Source organism: Protopterus annectens, chromosome 5.part0 (assembly GCF_019279795.1).
Source record: "Protopterus annectens isolate FY-2018-M chromosome 5.part0, PAN1.0, whole genome shotgun sequence".
In the NCBI taxonomy this organism is placed as follows: domain Eukaryota; kingdom Metazoa; phylum Chordata; order Ceratodontiformes; family Protopteridae; genus Protopterus; species Protopterus annectens.
Genome location: NC_056735.1, coordinates 1,947,444,169 through 1,947,469,678, shown reverse-complemented (window position 1 = coordinate 1,947,469,678; position 25,510 = coordinate 1,947,444,169).

Genomic DNA, 25,510 nt, shown 5'->3' with positions numbered 1-25,510 from the left:
AGTCACTGTTCAATAAAATAGAAACGTAGAACTGCGTGGGCTTGAAGTTGCTATTATATAAACCGACACATTTTCTCAGCCATTAAAGGGGCAAACTAGCATGACACATTCTTTTAAGATTACAATTTCTACTGTAAAGTATATCTTATTTAATTCTAAACCTGTTTGGTCAAGGTTCTTCCCCTTACACTAATCAACATTGCAACCTCAGTAAGGCTACAGGTAGAGGAAATTTCTTAGCTAAGCCTGAAAGAAATTATTTTCCACTGGACAAATCACCTAACTCTCTCCTTACCAGCATAACTTCCACTTTGACCCTCTGTTCTCATCTGCTGCTTCCCTCTCATATTCATTACTAAAATTAATTATTATTTGTTTTTATACTCTGTTAATATTTGCACATTGTTTCAATTGTCAGTGGAATTCTCTGCTTTCTGTGATTTCTCCAAGTGTGTGAATTTGTTCTTTCTTATTTTTTTATAAATTTCTTCATCCCAGCTGTGCTTGCAAATACTCTGTTGTGATCAGTGTACTATCACAGTGAACAAACTAAATAATATAAGCATAACTCTGTTGCAGTTTCTTATGACATATGGATTTCTAATTAAGGCAAAAAAAAAAATTAAGGCTGTTAAATCATTGAAAGGACTTTTCACTGTTTATATGTAATACATCACATTTCTTTTCACTGGCAATTAGATCTATATGATTTAAAGAGTTGCCCTCTTCCATCAGCCTCAGGAGCAGTAAATAAGTAAATGGCAAGTATACGTACATTGAATGTGATTGGTAAATTCCAGCACTAGTAAGAAAACTAATAAAGTTAAATATATATTTTAGCATTACAAATGAAGAAAGAAACAGGTCAGTATTTTTTGCAGTTTAATGAAAGTTTCAAAACAACTTCCAAACCAAGTAAAACTGTATACTGCATAGTGATAGATTATTTCAGTCTCAAATCCATGTCAGAATAAGGTTCATGGAAATATATCAGTCACAAAAACATTGCATCTATTAAGATAAAAAATGATGTTGTACATTAAAGAAACGAACAAACAAAAAGATTGTCCCAAACTCCACTTCTTCTAAATATGCAAAGTATTTACATTCTAAAATCTCAAGTTTAAGAGAATTTTCATCAATATACATTCATGTAGTGGAAACAGCCAATAAAAATGTTTAGGATTTGCAAGTGGAACCTGGCAGTAACATAGAAGTAATTGAAATAACACCATAATACATCATGTGATCCATGGGCATGGATTGCAATAATCCACAGAAATGTGTTAAGGTTGTCTTGCTAAACAGTATACAGTTTCTCAATGCAGATTAAGAGTATTATTATTTTAGTCATGATAAACTGAAAAAGGCTTGTGTTAAAAGAGTTGAGAGGGAGCTTAACATTACTATTGACTGTTTTTCTGCAGAGATGTCAGTACAGCATGTTCAGTAGAAATATTTTTTGCAAAGCTTAAATCTGCAAAAAATAATCACCAATGCCTCATATAAATGAAGTCAGAAATCCTGAATGTGAAATTTAAGTTAAACATTGGAGGTATTTTCATCTTGATCACTAAAGAGAACATAATAAAGAATGTTTGCAGCCTGTTGTTGCTCTATTGAACTTGTAGGTCATACAAATAGCTACAACTGGTGATATGAAAGTTATTAATATGCAATAAAAAGAACCCCCCTTTTAACTGATAAGAATGAAAAGTGCTAGGCCCGGTTTGTTTGGGAAGAGATGGATAAATAATATTAATTTGCAATGGGGGGTAGTGTACTACGTAAAATGAATACTTAGAAAAGGAACTTATGAATTGTGAAACTGCATTTAAAGAAAAAAGGTGCATTGAAGGTAACCAAAAGTAATATTCAAGCAACATAAGTTGTCAACGCAAGAGTTTTCAGACAAAAAATGCATTATACGGATGCAATAAGTATGAAAACATTTGTAGAAAATCCACCAGAATTTGATATACCTGAAAAGTAATTATATTAGATGCCATGTAAAGTCCAGTGCAAACTGACTAAATAATCACTCGACTATCAGAGATATAATCGTGTTACACCATAAGAATGCCATGAAAAAGTGGCTTAAAATAACAAACTGTATACTACATTGTTTCAGAATATTGGAGTTTGGATTCATAGATTAGCATGCAGTGCTAATGTTTCAAATATCCTTGTGCACAGTGTCTCGCAGCTAAGAAGGCCTGTAAAATTAAATTATCTTTGAATCTTAGCATCTGTCAAAGTGTTGTTAATTAACTTGGTGCTGTGCATTATTTGTCTGTGAATTCCTGCCCAGCATTCACTCTCAGGAACAACTGTGCTCTTCAGATATTCTTTAAGAGATAACTCCTTATTTCAGAGGGTCTATAATCCTCTTCCTATAAGGTTATTCCTAATACTGAAAATGTGACATTAAGCTGATCCCAGAATCTCACAAATAAAAGGTTCAGTCAAATCATATGATTGAAGATATGTCATGAATCATGGTGTCAAAATATGAAGAAAAGGCATGTGAGGAATTCCAAGGAAACATTAATCACCACATAGTCCAACTTATCTTGCTTATGGATGGCATGAAATGAAAAGTCATGTCTTAGGCTGCATTTGAAGTATGTATCTCAGCTCTCTGGATTTTTTTTTCATTCAAAGGAGAATCATGCATGTAACATTCACTGTGCTGCTTCACTTAACAGCCATTGAAAAAATAAAGACAAGGCTTTATCAAATATAATATTCCAGAATAGTTGAAGCTTGATAATGCATATAATTTGAAAAAATGAGGAATTTGCAAACTATGTGATAAAAAATGGAATTTGTCATGTAAATAGTATACCATTTCAAGTTTCATCTAATGGCCTGGTAAAAAGAACGTTGCACACTTTGTCAGAAGGGCTAAAATAAACAAGAAAGCCTTGGTTATTGTTCCATTGTAATATTGCCTCTCTAACCATGGCAGTTTTATCTTTGAAAGAAGGGCTTATGTCATGAAGGTTCACAGTCATATTTTGACATGCTTTTTTACCTGATGTGAAAGCAAAATTCCAGAAGAAACAGCACGCTCAGAAAATTACCTTTTGGTTGATATTCACATAGCCTTCTTACTTTTTTGCTTTGGAGATGAAGTTTATGTGACAGACTGCAATTCTGGCCTAAAATGGACCACTCACATAACTAACCCCAGAATTCAATAATCATTGCACTGTGTACACTAAGTGTACACCATTCTCCGTGAACAGGTAACAAACTGCATAACTTAAACCTTCTTCCTCCTAATTTTAGTTTTCCTACTGATTTTCTTGCACCTTTAACTATCAACAGGGATTCATAAAGGTCACCACAAAGTGTAGACCACATGTATACTTAATGCAATCTTTCTGAGTGACTAGAAAGCACAGAAACTGTGGTAGGGGCATAGCCGGCCTTAGGCATAGGCCAACTAGGCAGCCGCCTAGGGCGCTACTCTAGCAGAGGCACTTTTCCAATATTTATTTGGTGTAGGTAGACCAGGATAGGGGCACCAAGTGGTGTGGTGGGGGGCGCTGTGGAGCCCTTTTGCCTAGGGCACCAGTTGACCTAAGGCCGCTCCTGGGTAGGGGTGTTCATGAATACATATTGTGTACACTTAGTGTAGGTGTTAATGAATCTGGCCCTAAGCGTATTTCAGGATCTGTAGCTTATATTCTGGCTAGTTCTGTTCTGAAATATGAAGTTAATATCAGAACAAGATTCACAGAGAAAGAACTAGGACTGGATTCAAATACTTTTTTGTGCACTGTGCAGCACAAATTAATGGGTAGTGACAGTTCTGGGTTTACTCACAATTCCTTACATCTCTCCTTACCAGTTTCAGTGCTGGCCTGACTGGATATTTTGATATGCACATACACAGGCTGCTTGTCTTCAAGTTAGGGAGATGTGGCCTGGTTTATTTCCCTCCACCCCATTCCTCACACTGTCCAAGCAATGATCACTTTTATGGTCTCTGAGACACACCCCTTTTATCCAAGCCAATCCATTCTCTTAATGTAATATAGCAGTAACAGTCTTTTCTGGAAATTAAATTCCAAATCAGTCACTGGCAACTCATAGGAAAAAAATACAAATGTTGAGGCACTAACTCTTCAGTCGCTTTCATGTAACATTAATATCTCCATGTGTCTTTCTTGTTCCCTTAACAATAAATACTCTTTGTTACTGGCATAAATATTCACTTTTTTCAGACTGTTTCTTCCTTATTCTCCTCCAAACTACGGCCAGTATACTCTAATAGAATTGCATCATCATTTTCCATCTTAGCTAGTGCAGTAACCATTGTTTAAAGTATCATTACACTCCAATGGAGCAGTTACATTATCTGCATCACCTTCTTTGACAACCATATCTCTGCTCTCCATTACCTATTTTTATTTTTTCGCAGTCTACTATACTCTTCAAATACAAAACTCTCATTTAGTATCTTTCTACTGACAAAATGCATTAGCAACATCTACAACCTCTCCTCTGTCTTACTGCTATTAACCTATTATCTTTTTTATACAAAGCACATGATAAACTTCCCCAAATAAGATGTCTTCCCTCACTAACCTCTCCATCTGCCCTTATCACTCTCATTGGCACACCATGCTATAGACTCATAGTTCCATCTATAAGTTAATAACATAGCCACATTAACCCTTGTGTGCCTCCGGTCTCCAAAAAGTTCAACTATAAATATTTTTTAGCTTCACTCAGTACAGACACTTTCACCAACAGCAACACTCTCACCACCCATCCCTTTTCCTACACATCTTCTTCCCTGCCAGCTTTATTGCCAGTTCCAAAGCATTCCTGCTCAGGCCTCCATTTTTAACATAAGACAAAGTGCACTAACTAACACACTCTCTCAGAATTCCTAAGATTTTCTATTCACCTTGCACAATTAATCAACATTCCTTTACTATGGAGTCACATACAATCAAATGCAGTTCCCCAGATTGTTCATTAACATTTTCATATCTCCCAGATTAGTTGTGGTTTACTAAATGCTGACCAGCAGCTTTAACAAACTTGAGCAAAGCCACACATCCCAACCCCCCCAAACTAGGCATCCTGACAGTCATAGATTCCAGGAGAAAAGACAGACACTCCTGATTTATATTTCTACTTCCAAATATATAAATAATTATTTAATGCTACACCAGGAAATATAATAAGAACTGGTACCATGCTCCTTATTAGGAGCTCATCCACGCACCTCACATGAGGCAAAACACATCCCCAAATGATCATGATCTTAGCTGATGATCCCTTTCACTCCAAGAAAACTATAACCCCCCTCCCCCACCCCACCCAATAGTAGTGGGGTGTCACCTCATTCCTGAAATCCATATCCCCTTACCACTCTCCTGTCAGTCACAACAAAAGCAATACAGAAGAAAAAACAAAAACTTTTTTTTTTCTGTGTCATTTCAACATTAACCTTTTTAATCTGGCAAATGTAGGCATCCTAGACTACTTTACCTGTTAAAGCCTAGCACAATTAATAACTGAAAGCACAAAGGCCAGTCTTAAAATGGGTAATCATTCCCTTCTCGATCTGGTCTTCAAAACATCCGCATAAGATCCATGTCCTTTGCATTTTCCCATTCTCTGTTAAAGATTACTGCACTATTACATTTTACTAAACAACTCAAAATCAGAACCACCCCCAATCTCAAGTTGCATCCAGGCCAAATAATGGAAAAAAAAAGCATCAAAGCTCTCTTGGACAAGCTCTCACAAATAAACTACACCCAGACTGAAGACATTGAAGACTCATCCAACTTTGCCACTACTTTCAAGATATGATTATCGAACTGCAAGACAAGTAACTTGGGTCTCAGGAGAACTTAAAAATCTCAACAGCTTTAAGGCTGAAGTCTGGACAAAATGAAGGATGTATCTTGCCTTAGTGAACAAACAAAAGATGGTATTTCTGAGAATTCATGCAAAAATAGGAACTAGAAGGTGCATGGCCAGTTTTCTTCTAGCACCCCCTTCATAACAATCAACAGTAGTAGTCACTCTACCTTAAAACTCCCTTCCAGTGCTGACTTCACCCTCCCACACCCTTTCAGGTTTCTTGCTGCACTTCACTTCCTATCAGAATTTACTGTCAACTTCCATCATCCTCAGACATATTCTCTTGTACTTAGAGCCAGAAAATCCAAGGATATTCTATTATTTCTTTAAAAAGTTCCTTTTGATATCCTATATGGTGCAAATTAACTTCACTTCTAGTTAGTTGCTCTCTCTCAAGACTTTACAATGCAACAAGTAAAATAACTGTGCAACCTATGACTCACTACAGATTTTAGGCCCATCCTAAGGAAAGCAGCCTATGCTATGCCCTACTGAAAATCCATAACCCCAGCTACACCAAGGACCAAATATCTATTTCTGTCCTACAAACACTAGCCAAAATACTAGAAAAAAAATTATTTAAAAAATCAGCAATCACAATATATTCAGAAGTACAGAATCTTAATCTTATTAAGTAGAATCTGCGGTGGTGCAGCGGTAGCATTGTTGCCTCACAGCAAGAGGTTCTCCCGTTCAATTCTCAGCTAGTATGTGGGGAGTGGCTTCTGTGTGGAGTCTGCATGTCCTCCCCGTGGGATGACGATGCATTTTTTGGCATTAATGTTAAGGTCATGGTTTTGACATCAGTTATTGGTCTCAGTGAGGCCTTTCTGTAGGAAGTCTGCATCACTTGGGGAGTTAATAATACCTCCCAGCTTGCAGTCATCTGCAAACTTGGTCAGCCAGAGTCCCTCCGTGTTAGCCTGGACTTCTGAGAAGTAGATGCCAAACAGGAGAGGACCCAGGACCGATCCTTTTGGGACTCCACTCGTGACTGGTTGGCGGTATAACATGGAGTCCGCTACTTTCACACTGTGGGTTCTATCTGTGAGCCAATTTGCAATCCACCTAATGATATAGGGGTTGATGCCTAGTTTGGTGAGTTTATCAAATATTCCTGAGTGAGTAATGGTATCAAAGTCCTTGGCCAGATTGAGGTAGGCTGTATGAACTGCCTTACCCTCATCTACAGCTCTGGTGACTGACTCAGAGAAGTCAACCAGGTTGAGCAGGCAGGATCTACCTTTCACAAAACCCAATTGTGTGGGATCTACAGTTTGGAGATTCCCTATATCATTGTTAATTAGTTCCTTGATGATGCACTCCATAGCCTTACATATCAGACTCATAGGTTAATGGGGTGATAATTCCCAGGGTCTGTATTCGCTCCCCCTATATGAAGAGGGATGACTGTAGCAATGTGCCATTCAGTAGGGATAAAGCCTGAGGTGAGGCTGTGTGTGAACAGGGTACACAGATGTTGTGCCAGTTCACTTTGTGATTCATGTAGAACATAGCCAGCGATATTGTCGGGTCCCATGGAAGCTGTATTCTTGGCCTTGGTCAACGCAGCTTTAACCTGTGCTGCAGTAATGCTGGGTGCCTGGCATTCTTCCAGTAATGTGATTGGTCCTTTGGGGTGGAGAGAGGGGTAAAACTGGCACTGAATCTGTCAGCCAGTATTTTGTCAATATCTGTTGGCTCAGTATAGGAGGTACCATTGTGCAGTAATCACAGCAAATCAGGTTATTGCCATGGAGATTCTTGATATAACTATAGAAGGCTTTGTGGTTGTTTTTAGTGTCTGCCACAATTCTGCCTTAATAGCTGTCTTTAGAAGTTTTGATGAGGGATCTCAACTTTTTGTTCAGGGTAATAAGGGAGTTTTTTCCAGTCTTGGGACTTCACCTTTTTTCTGCAACAGTTTCTTCCTTCTGTTGTAGACTTTATTAATGGCAGAGGACCACCGGATTGGCTTCCTTTTTTTGGAGGACAGAGTCTTGGTTCTGTTGGGTATGGCTAGCTCCATGCATTTATTTACGTGTTCGTACAGTGCATTGGTGTATGATTCAGCAGTCATGCATTTATTTTCCATTTTCATGGGTGCCATGAAAATAGCCACCTCTGTTTTTAGGAGCCCAAAGTCAGCTTTAGAGAAGTTTTTCATGGTGGTTGTCTTTGCAGGGGGTGAGGCTGAGATGTGGATTTCCACGGTGATTAGTTTGTGGTCGGATCTAACTCGGGAGGAATTGACTATTGGTGTAGAGCAATGGTTGCCCATGTTGGTAATAGTCAGGTCAAGAATGTTGCTTCCTCTAGTAGGGTAAGAATGAGCTGGTCCAGGGCATTGGAATTAATGAATTCCAGTAAGGGTTAAGCCAGTGTATTGGTGCATGAGCATTTTTTCCAGTTGATGGAGGGTTAGTTGAAGTCACCTAGTATGAGAGTGTTGGGTTGGATCTTAATAGTTTCCAGGGTGCTTAGGAATGTGGAGTGAGAGTCTTGGGACATGGCTGAGGACCTATAGCAGGCTATAACCTGAATCACCATCTTACCCAGTGTTAGTTGTACTTGAAGGATCTCAGATGTGTTATGCTGGGCTACTAGTCTGGAGGTGCGCATATCTTTCATGAATATGGAGACACCACTGCCTTTGGAGCTTTGGTACATGTTCTGTGGCCATTAGGTGTGGAATGAGTCATAACCTGGTAGGAGATGGAACTTTCGGCTGCTTTAAACCAGGTCTCCATTACAGCACAAATGTCGATGTTCTCCATTTTGAGGATTGCTTCGAGTGAGTGCATCATGAGATTTAGACTTCTAGCATTGAGCAGCACAACCCTCAGATTGTATTTATTTATAGCTGTTACGGTGGTAATTTGATCTTTGGAACACTGCCTAAAAAAGTGCTATAGGGGTGGCAAGATCCTTAGCCAGAACCTGGAAACCCAGGGGTGACAGATGCAGGTCAGCTCTGGCAAAGCATCGAGGTCTGTCAGTCATGTCATCCTAATCAGACAGATACTGGATCCCCTTAGAATGACACCAGACACTTAGCCAATTGTTGAAGTCAATCATTTCCTGCTTATACTGCAGTATCATTCTGGGCAATGGTAGGATGCTGCTCAGGGCTAGGGTCATACCTGCCTGGGCCACATAATGCAAGAGCTCCACCATGTCTCTTTTCATGACAAACATCTGGATAAAACATTCCAGACAAAATAGTGCACACCTGAAATGACCAAGATGAGTGGTTAAAGTGTATCCAAACTTCTTTTAAAGTCTTCACTTAGAAGGGCAATACATATAATATGGGCAACAATACAGCCAAAGAACCATGAAGTAATGCTACATTTCAGAATTAAAAGATTTTCAGTATCATTGATCAAGATGAACTTTACAGCTTGCCCGTATACTTAAAGAACATTGATGGAGCAATGCAACAGGGAAGATTTTTGTCTTTTTCATCATATTTCTTATCGATTTGAAACCATCCAATCAAGGATTGAATTTGGGAAGGACTGATTTCTTTATTTGTGTTCCAGATTTTTCTTTTCCTCTCTCTCTCTCTCTCTCTCTCTCTCTCTCCCTCTCACTCTCTTTTTCTTCCTTTATCAAAGCCTTATTCAGAATCACATTCATAAACAAGAAATAATAGGGCATGTTAATATGTCCTTTTGTTGAGGACAGATTCTCTGGGACTGGTTATGCTGATGCCCACTGGTTATAAAACACTGTTGTGTTGCATACAGTGTTTTTTCAACTGTAGTCCCTTTTTCTTGGTATGATGCAGCCTTGCATTTAGATTAATTTAAGAAAGGTGGTACAGTACACTGCTGATGGAATAGAGGTTCTGTCTGTCACAAGAAAAACATTTTATTCTCCTATTGCTAATGCCCAATTGTCAATGCCTTTGGTGTTGATGAATCAGGTATTCAGAGAGTTTTCAATGGCTAACAATATAATCATTATTTGTACTCATAACATGAGTCAGCGGTATGCAGTACAGGTTTTGGTTCTATTTTAAGCTTGCACCTGCAGCTCAGTATCTTCCGTACTGTGATCTGAAGATTATGGGGGGAATTTAATAAAGCCTGCACAGACTTATTTTCCACGTAGGCATAGTGGCACACTGTTTACATGAAAGTAAGCAGGTGTGCGATCCAGTAAACAGAGCCGAGCAGCGCACACGAGCACACCAACACAGAAGTATCCGTGGCATACTAATTACCTGATAAGCAGGTGAACTGCATGCAATTGAGGGAGGTAGAGCAATCCAAGAAGCAGATATGGATTCCTGCAGACCCTGTCTTTGTGTCTGTAGTGTATATGGAAATATTCTGTTTACAGGATGTAAAAATAACAACAGGGGCCATAAAAGGGTAGGTAGATGGGCAGAAATAGCATAATATGACAAAAATCTGCAAAACTATCCACAGTGTGTCCAAAACTGTATGGAAATTAATGTAAAATAATTTTCAATTTTTTTAATAATCTGGGAATGCTAGGGTGGCATGCCACAGTGCTCAAACATGCTGTTACAAGAAAAAAAAAAATAGTGTTAAAGCCGAAGTTATTAGCATGTAACAGTAATGTGAGTGGAGTATGCACAATGGTGGAATGGCTCTGTTGCTAAGGAGGCAGTGCCTGGAAATGTGTTGTTTCCAGATTGTGTGCATGCATCCCTATGCAAATGAGCTGGAGTTACTGAATAGCACAAATGGGTATCCGTATCCGAAGATCACATCCATGTTGACACAGAGCCATGTAGGTGTCCAGAAAAGAGGTGGCTGACATCAAAAGGGGTGTGAGTCTGAGGACTTGTAAGCTCATTGGAACTCAGTGGCACCTGTTTGCGTGGCAAGGGGGTGTGTACAGTGTCAACTATTCTTTGTTTACTTTCGGTGCATTAGTTTCATCAGGTTTACATGTGTTTGCATGGTGCGCTGCTCTGCTGAGCTTGACCTTTCAAGGGGGCTTGTACACTGAGTGCTGAACACTGTTTACCTTCATGGCAGACGTTTGTGCTGTTCGCAGCAGTGCTCAGCGAGTAAGGCTGTTCTAAAAAACTGGCTGAGAAAGGCAATAATATCTTAATAAAGATGACCCTTGTTTCTCTTAAACTAGGGTCATTGACTGTCCTTAATGATGTACTTTGCAAGTGGAATGCATCATACAGGCTAGGTAGCCAATCACAAAGGCTGTACCTACAGCAGAGCACTATAAAGGTTGCAAAAACCCTACAATTTGATTTCACCCCATTCTCTGCACCAGTGGAGTACAGACTTGGGACTTCTAACTGAAGAAATGCTAGGGGCTACTGCAGGTGTGTTACATATGTATCTGCTAGATGCTGAGGTCAGTGCTGCTACTGCTGCTGACCAGAGGCATAGACTTAGAAGGAAAAGAGAGTCCAGGCTCAGGTTAACCTTCCAGGGGCTACATGACCTGGAGATTGTAGAGTGCTACAGGGTGGATTGGGACATACTACAAGATCTCACTGAGCTCTGCCAACCTCAACTCAGACCCAGTGGAACCAAAGGTATGTATACCTCTTTGGAATGTACTATGACCAACTGGGGACATGATGGAGGCCTTGCAGGCAACAGGATCCAGGGTACTCTACCAGTTCCTGGATGCCATACCACCACATGCCAGTGAGCACATTTATTTTCCTCTCACCACTGAAGTGAGGGCCAGCAGTACGCAACACTTCTACTGTGTAGCACACTACAGTGAGTGAGGTACTGGGTGCCATAGATTGCACTCATGTACACATCAAGGCACCACCTGATGAAGAGGGTATAATCTACATCAACCACAAGGGGTATCACTCCTTCAACTGCCAGGTCATGTGCAATGCCCAGGGCATTATCATGAATATGTGTGCTGGCAGCCCTGGCAGTTATCATGACTCCCATATCTGGCATGCATCACAGCTGCACCAGATGTTTGCTGGGGGACCATCCCACAGGGCCATTTACTGGGGGATGCTGGCTACACACTGGAACCATGCGTTATGGCACCCATCAGAAAAGCACACCTACCCACCAAAGAACACCATAATGAGGCACACACATAAACTAGGAACAGCATAGAGCATCTGTATGGGCTGTTGAAGTCACAGTTCCAGTACATCAATATATCTGGTGGAGCCCTGCAGTATTCTCCAGCCACATGTCCACACATATTCACAGAATGTGCTATGCTGCACAATATGATCCTTCAGAAACAGCTACAGCAGAATCAGCAAAGTTAAGAGATACACAGCCCCCACCAGTGCCTAGGTCACTGCAGTCACACCCACAGGGGGACTCCGAGGAAGAAACCCCTGAGGTTGTTCCTGTAGGCAGACCTAGGCATGGTCAGTATGCCCTGGCCTTGGCCAAGAGACAATGCATAGCTCATGCACTGACAACATAGGACCCTAGGGACTGACACCATACTCTGACTTGCATACATATTAGTAAAAATGATGCCAGCCAGCCCACACAACCTGTACCTCACCGTATATTGGCTGTGAACTGTGTCCATCAGACAGAGTCAGCCCTGAACTACAGGTCTGAAAACTGCTGCAGTCACAAGTAAGTCAAACACCTGTTCTCCACTTGTAAGGAGTACTAGAATATGTTAACATATGTATGGACCTCCTGCATGTATGCAGGGGACTACAGTGGGCTACTGCGTTACTTGGGAAGATCTAACAGCAATGTGGGACAACAGGTACTCTGTCCAATAGTATGTGCTTCATAATATGCATTAGGCCAAATGGCTGAAAAGTCCACTGCATTATTCAAGTGAGATGACTAAAAGTGGGGTATCACAACATTCCCACAACTGTGTATGCCAGCAGAGCATAGGCTGGTCATCAGCCACCCTCAACTCATCAGTGTACCCATACAACTGCTGTAGCAGTATATCTGCAATGATATATCCACAGACCATCCAATTCTAGGGCTGTGACATAGAACCTAGCCACACGTTCTACGTCTCATGTAATGCAGGGGTGACAATGTATGTCTGTATGCTGTTGATTGTGTGATGAATGACACAAACCAGTCTGGCAGCCTGTTTGGCTCAGTAGACTAAGGATATTAGCATGTGTGATGATGTTGATGGTATGAATATGGCAGTAGCCACATCTTTTGCATGTGAGGTACTCGTATGGTGGTGTTCCAACAGACTGTCATACCCCTCACTCTGTAACTGCTTGAAAGCTGGGCAAAGCCAGAGGGAATTGGGGGACAAAGGGCCAAAACTAGAGACAGACATTCAGATGCTCTGCTTCACCGAGAAGGTGGCTAGTATAAATGCAGGTTGCATTAGTACAGAATATCTGAAGGATATAAATTCCAACACTCAACTGTTTGACTGTAGTTAGTACTATTAACTGACTGCCTTATACAACATTTTACTGGAACACCACAAATGTACGAGGAACAGGCTAGACATATGAGGTGAAATGCTGAACATGATGAAAAAAACATGCACAGTGAGAGGTATGCAGACTGTCACCCTGTATGTGATGTTACATCATGAAACCAGTCACATATTAATTACAGCACACAGCCAGGGAATGCCATGGACAATGTCAGGGAAGTGTTGGACTACGGAAACAGGTGCAGCTACAAATGTCTGTAGAACATAAAATCCAGGCCTGGAGTGCAGGGAGCTCTGCCCAGGATCCACCTGGTAACTACTGACAGTCCCACTGGGCATGCTCTTACACTTAACTAACTTGAGTGCAATTCTGTTGCCTCTTCCTCACAAAGACCTGCTATATGTAAATATGTCTGCACATGCAGACAGCTAACTCTACATATGTGTCTGACCCTATCCCCCTCCCACATGCGTAGTGTATCTATCAGTATGTACCCCATATCCATATAATACTGATATATATATATATATATATATATATATATATATATATATATATATATATATAAAAACACTGATACGTAGACTCTCCACATATATCAACAGAAGTCATATACATAACGTACACACACAGCAACATTTATAGGGACATATCCGTGTAATACACACACACACACACACACATATATATATATATATATATATATATATATATATATATATATATATATATATAATCCACTTGCCCAGAGACCCCTGTGCCTGTGGAATGGCACCTTGTAGAAAGACACAGATGAGCAGGTGTTGTACTGTAAAATAGTTCGATGCATGCCTTGGACAGGACATATTTCTCTTGGTCACATTTTCTCTATCTAACTGCAACCAACCACATATAGCCATACTACTAACTGCACACACATAGCAGGGATAGTGACAGGTATGCCACTTCTAGGACAATAGATACAATAACAGTACCAAGCAATATCACTCTGCAGGCTACACATGCTGTCTAACACAAAGCTACGTTGCGTACTCCAGAAGTACTGTGCCTGCAGTCACATATACAGCAGTTGTAACTCATGAAGCATTCGATAAGTACTGCGACCTATAGTGTGTTTTTGTAGATAGGTAGGGGTTCACATCTCCCATCAGACAACTCAGTATGTGTTAATATGTCCCCATGCAACACAATAGACAAGTCTGTATGCAATGGTTATGCATTTTATGGCCCTGTGACTAGCTGCTGGCCTCTACGTTGCCCTCCTCTAAGAAGCCTGCTGATGTCATCCACCTTAAGAGTGCTGGCTGTCACTCTAATACTAGATAATCTCTGTGGCACATGCAAAAACTACTGCAAGCTATTGTGTGTAAAAGTAGATAGATAGAGGTCCTAATCTCACATCAAGTAACTCTGTGTGTGTGTCTAAGTACAGACATGGCCTTATGGGCTATCCCATGCAATGGTTCTACAGTTTTTGGCCCTGTAACTAGATGCTGGCCCTAAATTGCCCTCCTGTACATTATCATAACTGATGTCCACCACCTGCCATGCAATGGGTTTACACATTTTGCCCTGTAACTGGATGCTGGCCCTAAATTGCCCTCTTATATATTATCATAACCGAAGTCCACTGCCTGTCTGACCTGAACAAAGGATATTTGTGGACATATCAACTCCATCACCACACCTTCTAGATTTGAAAGTTCAGATAACCCAGGTGACATGTGGCCAAGGTAGCAGACTTTATCACAAACAATTAATGCATGAATATGCTGACTGCCCCCATTGTCCTTGATAGACTGTTCTACACATATGCATCTAGGGTGTCAAGCACGTATACTGCCTTAATTTGCTGATGTTATATTCTGCTGTGCCATCCTGTGCTGCTGTATTACCACCATTTGTCCAAAGTGTATCCCCTCAGACTCTTGGAACAGAAATATACACAGGTCTGTGACATTACTGTCATTCTGTAGCACTACTGCCAGTCCAACATCCTGCAACAAAGGTAGACAAAGTGTGCTGTGTAGTCATGACACATGCCAGTGGACAGTACCTGTAGTAGCCCACAACAAGTGGCATGGCAAAACAATACTGCACTACACAAGTCCATGTGAAGTAATAAATACACCCTGTGCATCAGACACATAGTAGCATTGTACTGCATTGATGGCATGGATGGCAGGGATGTGGCACAGTGATCATCACATGTACGGGGTGTGATGTGGGAGTGCTGGAGGCCTAGGCTGTGCCAAACAGTTGAAAGTATGTGTGTGAGTCTGGAGGGGTGCAGGTTAGATGGGCCATGGAGAGGTGCCATGTGTGTCTGTTGGTGACCTGCATGTGACAGTGGTGTTTGAGTGTGTGTGTGTGTGTGTGCATACACAGTCAAGCCCAGTGTTAGCTCTATACATGTGTATGTTGGATAGCTGTGGACTGTACATGGTAGATTGGACAGTTCACCATCTCCAGCCATGAGCACGGGAACTGGATCTGCCAGGAGTAGCACTGGCATCACCATGCCCAAGGACTGATGTGGTCTTGTACCTGATGGTGACTGCAAAATGCTGTGGCTGTATCCCACACAGGACTTCCCAGGACTATGTGCCTATGGCCTGTCATGTCATGGTGAAGGCAGCACATTTCCCTCTGTAGTGCTGGAGGTACTGCCACTATGGCAGTGTGGATGTGCATGGCCACATGGACTCTCAGCAGATGGTGTTGCTGCCCTACGTCCATGTGTCCATTACCCAACTACAACCAGATGTTCCAGCACAGACAATGTGTGGTTAAAGACAGTCACTGTCTCAGCCCACCATCTGTCCACTGCATTGGTCAACCATTCCAGGGTGTCCCCAATGTGGTCCATGCAGTCACAGATGTCAGACTGTGCTGCATCCATAACCCTAAGCATCCTTCTGGTATTGTGTTCAGAATGTGCCTGTGCCTCCAGGATGGCCTAAAACATGTACCTAGTGACCCATGTAGTGACACCTGCAACAGGTGGTGGATGGACAGCAGTCTTCCTATGAACCCTCTGTCAATCTGTCTGTCTGGGACCTTGCTAGCTGTCTGGCTATGGCCAGTGTCTGCAAGCACTGACAACATAGTTGCCACACTGTCGTGATTAATGTCACCAGCCTTTGACTGTCCGATATTTGTGGCCTCTTGGGACTGGGTATATGTGGGCATATTGACTGTTTGCAGTGGAAATGAGGGCAGAAGAGGGATGCCAACTTCTGGCACAGATTCAACTCCTGACAACTCCACCTGTGCCTCACTATAGCTACCATCATTATCAGAGTCCAATGAGATACTGACATCATGTTGTGAGGTAGACAGACTCCAACTGTCAGTCCCCTGTGAAAGCCAAGACAAAAGCAATACATTACTACATGCACTTTTATGTATGGTAATCCACACAGACTCATACAAAAGAAGATCCACAACTGCATTACCAGTTGCACATCTTCTCATCTCCACTCCCATGAACAACAGACAACCTCACATAACATACCCAGACAAGTTAAGCCATTTATAACATGCACGTCAGCCACATTCAGGTAATGTTACAGTACAATCTGCCTGTAAGATATGGAATATGACACTATATGTGATAGACCTACATATAAACCCATTACACCTATTTTGAGAATGATATGCCAATATTAGTGTCACAGCCTGTGGTATGTAGCATCTCCCTTTTTGTTTGAACAGGTGTCTTGAAGCAATTGTCTCATGTATACCAGGCTGCTTAGCTGCTCAAAACTGTAAGTGCAGACATGTCGATGGTTGTTCTTATACACATCTGTGACTAACCATTCTATGAACTGTAGCTATCTGTTCCAGAATGGAACATACAAATATTCTACATTGTCTAAATGCAACATTTGTACATAGGGCAAAATGGCAACCCTCTAACATATATATATATATATATATATATATATATATATATATATATATATATATATAATCTATAAAACAAACAAACAAAAAAAAAAAAAAACGATATCACACTTACCAGGTACAGGACCATGGACTTGGGCCACTCTTGGCGGATCTATCAAACGGTGAGCAAGAGGTATTATCAGCACTGCCAAATGTTGCAGCTCTATGAGGTGATATGTGCATATATGTACATATACAGTACCTACTGTCATACTGTCTGTATTGCTGACATATCTCTCACCCTGGAAACATCAAAAATCTGGACAAGGCCCATGAAAAATAGGTACAAGTCTGTACACTGATTAACATAAAATGTGCATACATAATTAAGTAACCCCGCCCACTCTGATGGAATTGTGAGATAACTTTCAAACACAAACTGAAGAACAGACAACCAACATATGGCATCAGAGTCCCCCTGCAGTCATTTCAATGTCTCATTACCTGGCTATTTCGCCCCATTTACCATAAACACCAATGTGTGCATACTGCTTTACTTCTACAATGATTATTTTGATTTTATTTTTACATTTTATAGCACAATGCACACAAACACTAATAGATATCTGCTAAAAAAAGCAACACTGTCTCACATTAAAAATAGACTTGGCATTAAAGCTTCTCTGCCCTTGAAACTCACATTTATTGAAACAGCATGGAAACCCACACCGCATCCAAGGAAAATCCATCTGGCCAGTGGTGGATAAAGATTACCTTTGGGAATTTTTCAAATCATAGGCCTCTGGCATGCACACAAAACAAGAAACATACATGCGTTCTTTGATACACCTTCCTGACTTTATTAATTATATTCCTTGTATAATACAGCATACTTGTTAGACTTAAGTTGGAGCGCATTTTAAAATGTATTGTTTGAACATTGTTCCAGTAGGCAATGAAACAAAATGCATGAACCAATAATGACAAAACTGCACAATTCAGAACAGTTCCATCATAAAAGTCTACTTCCACACCCAGGCAAAATATATATATATATATATATATATATATATATATATATATATATATATATGTGTGTGTGTGTGTGTGTATATATATATATATATATATATATATATATATATATATATATATATATATATATATATATATATATATATATATATATATATATATATATATATATATATATATATATATGTATATATATGTATATATTTATATATATGTATATATATATATATATATATATATATATATATATATATATATATATATATATATATATATAAATAGAATGGCAGTAATGTAAGCCATAGGCATCTTGCACAGCTTCTCGCTCGTATTTTCAATTTCAGGGTTTTTTTGGGGGGGCAAAAGGCCAGAAACCAGGGATACAGACACATTTTAAACATTGCTTGTATAAGTTTGGAAAGTTGCTAGAATAAAATGCTGTGTTACCACTATACATTTCACTGCCAACACTTGAACCCAGGACCCTGTGCACTACAGTTAGAGCAATGTAGCACTATGCCAAATCAGCAGTTTCTTGAAAGACAGGAAGACTGAATCTTAATTGGCCATCATTTAGTGAATTCAGTTCACACTTCTCACCATATCTCTCAACCTCTTAGCACAAAATAACTGGAAAAAGTCAATAATGGAATACAGAATTAATTTCTCACTTCTCACCACACTTGTCTTAGTGCAAAAAACTGGACAGGGCCAATAATGAGCGAATACAGCCCCAACATAGGGACAAATTTCAAACACTGATCTTATAAACTTAAAATAGGGACAAATTTCAGACACTGATCTTATAAACTTATTGCTAGAATAAAAGGTTTTGTGTTATCATTTATTGTCTGAAATTCAAATGCTTGTCATTATTTAGTGAATACAATCCTTCAGTGATTTGCCACAAAAATCCTGAAAAACACAGATTTAATGAGGAATAGAACAAAATATGAGGCATAAATTCACAAGTGGTGGTGGTTAGGGACTTTAGGCTCTTTTTACCTGCACCCAAGTACAGGGTTTGAGCCATAGTACCTCTAGCCACCAGGTGTATTCAGTTGGGGCATTTTTACACGCACACACACCAGCTCCAAAAGTGCAAAAGAAATATTGGGAATAAAGGGGTGCAACTCGGGAATTTTGGCACCCCATTACTTGGATCGCAAAACTTGGTAAAAATTGAGTAATTTGGTACAGTTGCTGACATTCTGAGTATGTGTGCACAACTGTGCATAAACCCTAACTCCCCCTCCAATACAGATAGACCTAACACACATATACAGGTATGTACAGCCTGCCACAGTGACTTAGCAGTAAGCTTACCTGGACACTCCTCTGCTGTGGACACTGTGGTACCCACCACCACAATGTATGGTGTGATGGATGCCTGGGAGCTGTTGTGTGTTCCTAGGTTCACCAGAAATTCCTCTGCGGCTGAGTTGATATTCTGTCACAGGCCCTCCACCGGTGGCAGCACAATCTCTGGCAACATCAACTGCCCTTGATCGTACAGCATTCAGCATGTCTGTGACCCATTTCTCCATCCATCAGTATGTGCATGACTTTATATGGCTGCATTTCTGCACCAGAGTCCCAGTTGTACATGTACTTTGCCACTGCTGCCTTAGCAGGTGTCTTTCCACAAGTTGCTAATAAAAGGGCACATATACCTGCTTTTACAGGCCTCACTTACTTCCATTATGTCTTTGGCTAGGTACTAGTGTATTATTGCACCAGAGTCCAAGGTACATTGCCATTTTTCCCATTAGTTTTTTTATTTCATTTACATGCCTAATGGCTGTAAGTGACAATCAGTATATTTTACAGGAACCACCAGCTGCACATCAGATCTGTGTGGCCTGGTGGCTTAATGCATTTGGCTATAAAGGAGAGGGGCCTGGGTTCTAAACTTGGCAGAGGTGTTCATTTTGTAGATGTGCAGACTATGGAATAAACATATTTAATCATTAAAGCTAATTTAAGCATAGCTAAGCAAAGCAACGAGGTATGCAGCACAGCTCCATTTTGTTTAGCTCCACGCAAATCCATGCTAAAAAATAAAGATGTAAAAATGAAACTTCCTCAGAACTAAAATATTAGGTTAAATATCCCTCCTAAGGGTCACATGCTAAAACAAAAGAGCCAATAGAATCACACACTCTCATAATGCTTCAATTTTAAAACTGAATTAAGAGAAGCAGTTTCATTAAGACCAGGGTAGCTATCTGCATTTAATTTTATCTGCCATCTCAACTCACAAGCATCAAGATGTTCATCCATTATTCTGCTCTGAATGCCTTTCTTAATTTGGTCTATTACTAAAAATCCAAAAGCATAAGTGTCACTTACAATTACATGCTTGTACAATGCATTAGTAGGATTGTTGTTTCTAATATCCAGACTGTGTTCATAAATTCAATCCCTTAACCTCCTGGAGGTTTCACCCACATAGAAGCCAGAGAATTTTAGGCATTTGGCTAGCTATACCACATATGTGGAACAATAATTATAATACCCCTTGATTTTTTAAGTCACTCCTCTAACACTAAAAGTATTACTAAAAATAATCTTGGAACAATGTGGACAAAAAACACATTTTTTTCATTCCAAATGCTTTGTGTCATCCCCCCTTGCTTTCTTACTCTTTCCAAATAGTTACTAAATAACTTTTCTCTCTCCTATAAACATAAAATGGTTTCTCACCAATTTTACTTAATACACCGGGATCTATATAATACTGCGGTGGTGGTGCTGCGGTAGCATTGTCGCCTCACAGTTAGACGTTGCCTGTTCGATTCTCAGTTAGAGCATCTTCTGTGTGGCGACATGCATAAATGGGCATTCCTTTGTTGAAGGTTGTGCGTTAGGCCTGGCAAGCCAGCATGTAAAACTCTATTGCCAATCATTAGCATACTGGAGTTCCACTGTGGCGACCCCTAACCGGGAAAAGCTGAAAGACACAAACAAACAAACAAACACTGGGGTCTATATAAAATTACTCCAGATTGTATTAATTAATTTAGTAATGACAAAACTATCCAGTGTAAATGTAGATATAAATAACTTACTGTCGGAACTTCCAGGCTGGTAAGGTACCCTTCCCATCTCATTATTACCTTGGTCATAAATACTTAAAATAGGTAAATAATACTCTATTTCTCTCTTAATAATCACTTTTTGATGTATTTATTTAAAAAACCCAAGGAGGTATCCCCTCTTCAAAAACATGTCCATAAGGACATTGCATTCATGAAGAAAGGTATCAGGTTCAGATATCATTCTGGCCAATCAGACCAGCTGGCCTTTCACCACTGATTTTTTTCTGATGTATAGGATGCCAACTGGAATAGTGGAGATATCGGTTTGAAAAAGTTGGCTTGCGATATATATTAGAAACAAATCTTTCACTGGTCATATCTTTACTAATCTCCATATCTAAAAACATAATTTTATATTTATCAAAACTGTGAGAAAAGGAAAGAAATTGTGTGGTATTATTAATGTACTCTGAAAACACTTCTAATATTTTAGGGTTATCTGTCCACAAAATAAAAATGTCATCCAAAAATGTGGTATAGAGACACCAACTGCTTTTAAAGAGCATATATCGAATTTCCCACTCAGCCATTACAAAATTGGCGCACATGTTACTCTGTCCAGGAGTGTCAGCAGTAACTTGGGACTGCTATATACATAAATAATAATCTGTTAAGATATACATATAAATGACTTTTAAAAGTATATATTATTCAGCCTGTGCATCAAACCAAAACAGGCTCATGTCAGAACAGCACTCTCAGTGTTAACTTAAATTTCACAATCACTCACATATGTACATGAGCAAGCATACTTATGCATCCCTAAGAAATAAAAGCACCAAAACAGAAATGAAATAATCCAATAAAGTTATGAAAAGAAAAAATACAGCATCAGTTCAAGATCCAGTAGGGAGTGGGACTTTTAATAAAACAGCCATTAAAAACACACCAAAACATACTATGTTAAGCACTTTCATCTTAAAACCAAAAAGACATGATCAGAACAGTGTGTATAGAAACTAAGAATGCTTAAATATCCACTTGTAGGTCTCCTACTGCATTACTTGAGTGGGTGGAGACCTACAAGGGTGTATTCAAGCATTGATGTGTCCAAACTCTGGGGAGGGGATGTGGGAGCCACAAACTCAGCGTCAGACTGACACTGCAACTCCCCGGTCTGTGCCTATTCCTCACTGCTTTCAGCATCAGTGGCTACCAGCACTTCAACTTCAAGCAGTATGAGCTCCGCATCACCAGCGGCTGGCATCCCTATTATTATAACAATGAAACACAACAAGAAGAAAAAAAACTTATCAGGCTCATGCTAGGCAACCCATAGTTGAGCAATGTAAGATGCAAATGCAATTAAAAAGGTAAAGCACAAGCAGAGGTTAGAAGCATGAATAAATGGTTCAATGAAAAAAAAAAGTAAATAATCCACAACTGCATCCTGCGAACCAACCAACGGCAAAGGAATAATACAAAATAAACACCAATGAAAGTTTTGCATTAAGACTATGAGTGCTTTCGTAGTGATAAACCACTACTTCTTCAGACATTAAAAACACATAAAATTCAAGACAAATATATACTTCTTTCTATTAAGAAATAATTCAATCAAAAACCAATTAATCACTTAAACACAAACTGATCACCTTAAAGAAACAGATTTACTTTCATCTACTGAACATCATATCAAATCAATAATATAACATAATGCAAATCTTCCTATAAAACAGCTAATAAAATGAATATGTATATGAAACATAAATATAAAAGCAAGAACAACACTTCTATTAAAATATTATCAAAAATATATTATATAAAAAAAAAATCTCTTTTTGAGTACAGGTTTAAGTGGGACTCCATCATTAAGCCCTTTCTCCATATCTGCTCTCAGTCTTATAATACATCAATTAAACATGTGATTAATATAGAAGTCAACACAAATTATATAAATGTATGCAACTAAAAAAGTACGCATACCTTTTTTAACTGTATTCATTTATATAATGTATCTGGTATTGAGGGTATTTGCAGGTGGTCTTGGAATCTCACTACCAGATGTGCCTAGAAAGACAAAGTGGAGATAGATAGAGGGATAATAAACATTAAACAGAAGATGTTTCATGAAAGACAACCCAAGTGATAACTCTAAATAAAACTTTTATAAAATATATCTCCATTCTGTGTGTGTGTGTGTGTGTGTGTGTGTGTGTGTGTGTGTGTGTGTGTGTGTGTGTGTGTGTGTGTGTGTGTATATATATATATATATATATATATATATATATATATATATATATATAGCATACCTGGATAATTAGCAGTACACTATCCTTTGGTAGTCTTCCATCTCTGCTTCTAACTTCAGCATGGCACCAGACACCCTGATGAACTGCCTGGATCCTTTATAGTAGAAGGAACTCTTCCACCTCAGTGAGCGAGGTTGCGGTAGCAGGACCAACAGCAGCAGCTCTCTGTTGTCCTGCTATAGCAATGGCTATTTTTTTTTTAGCCTTGGAAATAATGTCACTGACACTATGTCTAATGCCACTTTCATCATGTTAATGCCCACCCACACTATTCACACAATCAATCACCTGCTGCCAAGATACAGTCACAAAAGGCTTTGTCAGCTATTACTTTCAGTAATAACCATGAGTCATATTAATGGGATGGCCTGCATTATAACCTTATTCTTAAAATCTGAGAATGCAGATTTATGTGGTAGCAGTAAAATCAGCAGAGACTGGACATAAAACAAATATGAACTTTTGCATGCATCATTAAGAATGTGTACATAACTGATCTATATTAATATGCACATCTAATACACAATTATACTCCCCACCTACTGGCAATCACATTCCTGAATAATGATGAATAAATGTGTTACTCAGGAATATATACCAGCATTACCAATGAATCAAGTATATGAAATGGAATTTTTCAAAAACATTTGCCTTCTCAATTCAGACTCTTTTAACAATGCTATTGATATGTGGCATAATAACTCTTTTGTATGTAATACAAGTCAATCAGCATTTTTAATAGCAAATATTAATCCCCCCTTACAAAAAGTAATTTGCAAATTATAGCCAGGACTCAGTTAAGTAATGAAAATCAATCATTCCCAATGTTAAACCATTCCTCACACACTGCACCAGCAAGCGCATATGTTAAGCACACAACCTTATAATGGGATAATGGGATAATGAGTGTTTATATCAGGTGTATGCAACAACCATAACAGAGAATATTGGCTAAAATGTAACTTTCACATTGTTAGTTCTAATATAATTTCTTAAATGTGCTCATGTTGTTGATTAGTTAGTCCCCTTCCTTGGCGCCATCTTTAAACCATCTCTCAACTTTTACGTAACTCACATTTATTTTCCATCCTATTACTGCTTTAGGTTCCTTGCTCCTCTGTTCGTTGTGCATGCACAGCTATTGCGTGGGTTTCTTTCATGTGTGACCCCCCACCCCCACTTGGGATTAACTACAATACACATTTTCCACTTCATCCACTGAAGCTGACTATCGTAACTAAATAAAACTCCAGGAAGCAAAGAACCTGACACCCTACAGATTTTCTGTTGTAATAGTTGCATGGGTTTCTTTCATGTGTGACCCCCACCCCCACTTGGGATTAACTACAATACACATTTTCCACTTCATCCACTGAAGCTGACTATCGTAACTAAATAAAACTCCAGGAAGCAAGAACCTGACACCCTACAGCTTTTCTGTTGTAATAGTTGCGTGGGTTTCTTTCATGTGTGACCCCCACCCCCACTTGGGATTAACTACAATACACATTTTCCACTTCATCCACTGAAGCTGACTATTGTAAATAAATAAAACTCAAGGAAGCAGGAACCTGACACCTTACAGCTTTTCTGTTGTAATAGGTGAATTGCAACTTAGTTTTTGTTAGGTTTTAAGGCTTAAAAGGTTTATGCACAACATCAGAGAAGGGTTCCAGCCAATTGACACTACATTGGGCCAATATCTTGAATGAGCCTTTTACACACACACACACACACACACACACACACACACACACACACACACACACACACACACACACACACACGCAAACACACACACGCAGTCCTAAGTCTTTACTGTTTACATTGGTACATTTTGCTTTTACTTTCAGCATAGTCTCTAGACTAATCACAACTCTCTCTAATTTACACTGCAGGCACATAAACAGGGCTGTTTGGCAGTTTTAACGTATACCAGCTTTACTTCAATTAAG